We start from the raw sequence: 4,672 nt of genomic DNA, 5'->3' as shown, positions 1-4,672 counted from the left end.
AATCGTGCCCTGAATTCATGGACTGTTTAAACCAAGAAGAATTTCGAATTTCACTCAACGGACTCCGCCTAGTCCTAGCCTGAACCTTTACCTAGCCAATGCACTTCACGAATTTTAAAAATCTTGACTACGAGCTAGGTGGCAGCTGGGTGAACGAATATGTGCGCTTAAAGGGTCAATCACTGTATCCTCTACCCTATTATGCTTTTGTGTAGAATATTGACTGTAAGAATAATTCTATTCTTATGATAAGAATACTATTTTGTGTGTGCGGGGACCCCGAGAGGTCGCCGATGACGCCCCTCACCAAAATTTGTACAGTCGGGTTTCCGAGTGTGCCGAGTCTATTTCCGGTGTCCGTTTGCACCACCAGGGTCATCATGGGGTCGTCATCGGGGACCTCGAGAGGTCGCCGATTACGCCTATAAAAACTTGCACCGGGGCTTTTTCGAGTGTGCCGGGTCCATTTCCGGTGTCCGTTTGCTTCTCTGGGGTTGCCAGAAGGATGTCGTCGGGGACCTCGAGAGGTCGCCGATGACGCCCATGGAAACTAGCACCGGGGCCTTTTTGAGTGTGCCGAGTCCATTTCCGGTGTCCGTTTGCACTACCAGGGTCATCCTGGGGCCGTCCTCGTGGACCCTAAGAGGTCGCCGATGACGCCCCTCACCAAAATTTAAATAATCGGGTTTGCGAGTGTGCCGAGTCCATTTCCAGTGTCTGTTTGCACCACCAGGGTCATCCTGGGGCCGTCGTCGGGGACCTCGCGGAAAACGTCGTTTGATTTACCCACTCATAGTGGTAAATTTGTTTTTCAAAAACAAAATATGATTCCAAAAGATGCATGAGCACAGCAAAAACTTATCCATAAAGACGTGTAATGAAACCAGTTAGTTCGAGTCTTAGAATTCTTATACATCTTATCGTTGTTATTTTTTTCTTTCAAAGACAAATATGATTTTAAAAATTGTATGGTACGGAAAACATATCTATATAGAAGTGCAATATTGTTACGCCACTGAAGATTACACAATTTTAAGTTGCTTTAATTTAGTGATGGAAGAAGAGGTCAAGGAATATTTATTTTCTGCTTCTTCCTTCAGTTCAACCGCGCACAAAATGTGTGGGGAAGGAAGTACTTGACTGTTTAATTCGTCGGGAAACGTGAAAATTCGACGAGGAAGTTTGGGATTTAGCAGAAAGACTTCTACTTCTCTTTCATCCCCATTAACATCAGAAACGTAAGCAATAAATTTCTTCCGGGCCACTTTTGCCACAACAAAGTCCCCAATGCTGACATTGCAGCTTTTCTCGACAGGTTTTGTGAGAGAGTGCACAAGAGCAAGTGATGTATCTGCACTTGTGAATTTACATCCAACTGTATCATCTGAAAAATTAGAAAGCCTTATTTTACGGCAATGTCCCTTATTCGATGTATGCGTACTTTCACTGAAATTTACCTGATAATGGAACATAAAAGTGGAAGGAGCGAGTTCCAGGTACTGCAATGACATTCTTGAATGATATTTGAGCCCTCATTAACTCTACTTCTTGTTTAGGAACTAGGCAGAACTGTATTCGCATGCCTGAGGTGACACAAAAAACGTACAGATCTAATGCGCTAATTATCTGCTGGTCTAGTGGACGTTGTAAGCTGGCGTACCTAGCACTCCTCTTTACCGTCGCACCTATGCTATCACAGGCAGATTTGCCGTGACTAGTTGCAAAGAAAGTATGTGTAACTTTGATGCCAAATTGTCTTTCATGATTGCATAGATTGTAGAAGCTTCCTTTGCTCTTATGCTGCTGGCTGCAGCCATCAGTGATATACTCCACTTCCACTACTTGTGGAAATCTGTCTTTAATAAAAGAAATGGTAAGCTCCTGGAATTTGTTGACAAGAAATACGTCGTGGGTCAGATCGTCAGACAAAAAACAAATGCTTATCAATTTGGTTTCATCATCATTCAAATTTTCCCTGTAGTAAACGCACACAGGGTGCACGGTGACCTGAGTTTTTGACCAATGATAGGATTGGACTTCTCCTTGCACTAAGCAGGAGTAATTCATACTGAAGTCCATTAGTACTAATACTTTAGAGCAGTCCAATGATTGTTTTGCATTCCTTACATATGCACCTTGGGTCTTAGCAATGTAGTCATGGGGAATCAGTTTCAGTAACTCTTCAGCAGCCACTTCCATAAGATCTGAGCGAGAGCATATTTGTGACACAAGTTCTGTCCGATCAGTAGATTTCCATTGCTTGTATTCAACTTTTTCTTTCAAGTATGCATCAATATCATCTTCATCATCAGGGTCTACAAGAAAGTCTCCCGACACATTCTGTAAGACTCTCTTTTGTAGCAAAGCTTGTACAGCATGTAATCTTTGACACTTTTCGCAAATATTGAGCATACATTCTCTTATTTTTGGGTCACAGACAAATAATGCAATTACTTCAGAGCAATCGTCATTTATACCCAGCGCATATGAAGAACAAGAATGGTGTTTTGGTGGATTGGACAAACACAAACAGCATGTGTGCCAGCTGCCCCAGGAAGCACACACCATTTTGGCCTTAAACTGGCAAAAAAAGAAAATCCTATCTTTTCACAGGAGTGTTGTTCTTCTTTAAAAAGGCGAAAGAGTTCCTTCAGGTTACAAAGGACGAGTCTCTTTTGTTCGTGTCTCTTGTTACCCAAGCTGACTTTGTCTTTCATACCTGGCAGAATCTTCGAGTTTTTGTCATCACAAAAGCACTTTACAACAAGTTTTCTCGTTGCTAGTGAGACTCTTTCAACCCTCTTGAAAAGTGGCAGACTACAAATTCCACTTTTGTTGCGCAGTATTATGGCATTTTCTATGACGGATCTGTGCACCGAAAAGTATTCAGCGGCCTTGCGAACTGACCATGAAGCTGGACAAAGTGTCAATAATTGATACTTTTCTTGTTTGCTGACGTGTGGCAAACGTTGCTTGAGCTCTGCAAGCATACGATCCAAATCACTTGCTTTTTTGGCTTCTTCTGTGATCAGATCATTTTTATCTATGTCCAAAGTTTTGCAGATTCGTTTCGTGACCTGTTCTGTCACACGTTCAATTTTCCTTTTGCCACAAGCAACATTTTTCCTTTGGACGTAAAAGAGCCTATAATAGGTGAAACACCAGCAGTATCCAAAATAGTGTTTGCCTTTAACTTTTGGATTTGTGGGCTTAGATTAGAGGATCCAGAGCTAGACGCTTGTCTCACAAGTTTTTCTGAAGCACCACTATTCTTGAGTTGTTCTGATGAGGTAATCTTTTGCCTTTTGCCAATAATCACTTTTCGTCTTTGCTTGGAGGACCCAAGGATTGGAGAGCCTTCTGGAGCCGCCTCAACACCTACAAACAAAAATTTTAAAACGTAATCGTCTTTTAAAAACAATATTTTAAAAATGAAAACGACTTCTAAGTTGCCTACCGGGGTCCTTTGGTTGTTTAATAGGTTCCTTTGGCTCACCTGAAAATAATTAAGAGTAAAATATAATGACAACCGTTGCCAAAAAGTTTTAAAATTCCTAAATAATTTTGACTTAAGTGTTAATAATGTGAAAAATCGGGTCGATCATTTAAACAGATTATAGCATTTCTTACTGATAACACGATGTTTTCTGCAGGTGTCGCACCAGAATTTTCCTACTGTTGGAGATGGATCTACCTGAACATGTTTCTGAACGATCGTCCGTAAAGCTTTGACAATCGCTTTGTTTTGTGCAAACCATATGACTAATGTACTTTCCCTGGTCAGCTGCGACAGCCAAACCTGATAATGGAAGGAATGCATGTACAATGTAAGTAATGGCTTAGTTAATATTAGACAACGTTTTCTGATAAATTAGTTTGTTTTTTATCCCTTTGTAGCGTTTTTCGGCAAACGGAGGAAGAAAAATAGCGAGTAGAACATAAAGGTTTGGTGGAGCCTTTCGAGGGGTCCGCAAGTACGGTCTGCCGGTGTACACATGTGGTGGGCTTCCTGGTTTTCCTAGGTTTTCCTAAGGTTTTCCCGGTCTTCCCAACTTTTTCTTGGTTTTCCCAGTATCTTGGTTTTCTGAGATTTTCTAAAGGCTTTCTCCAGTTTTCTGCGGTTTTCTCGCGTTTTCATCGGTCTTCCCTTATATTTTCTGGTCTTCCTTGCAATTTCTAGGTCTTAAGTTTTTCCGGTCTTCCCTTATATTTTTCGGTTTTCCGTCACTTTTGTGGCCTACGATTTTATTGGTCTTCTTCGGTTTTCTTTAGTCTTCCTGGTGGTCTTCCCGGTCTTCCCAGTTTTCCGGGCTGCCAGTGTACGCGCTCGAACCTAGTTGCGGACCCCTCGGAGCCTTTACCCTACCCCTACCGGTGTGCTCGAGAGGTCCCTGATGACGTTCCCGGGGTCCCGGACAACCTCGGCACTGCCAGATTCGGAATCAGCGTGTGTGAAAACCCCCGTACGTCAAAGTTGAGATGAATCGAAGTTGTCATAGGGGTGTCATCGGCGTGCTCGGGAGGTCCCCGAGGACGTCCCCGGGGGCCCGAACGACCTCGACACTCCAGATTCGGACTCAGCGTGCCAGAAAATACCCCTACCACGAAATTTAAGTTGTTCCGAGGTTGACGGTCGGTCGGTCGGCCGGTCGGTCCGGTCGGCCAAACCGTA

This window comes from Frankliniella occidentalis, unplaced genomic scaffold (genome assembly GCF_000697945.3).
Source record: "Frankliniella occidentalis isolate FOCC.00 unplaced genomic scaffold, Focc_3.1 Scaffold773, whole genome shotgun sequence".
NCBI classification, from domain to species: domain Eukaryota; kingdom Metazoa; phylum Arthropoda; class Insecta; order Thysanoptera; family Thripidae; genus Frankliniella; species Frankliniella occidentalis.
This window is presented reverse-complemented; position numbering follows the sequence as displayed.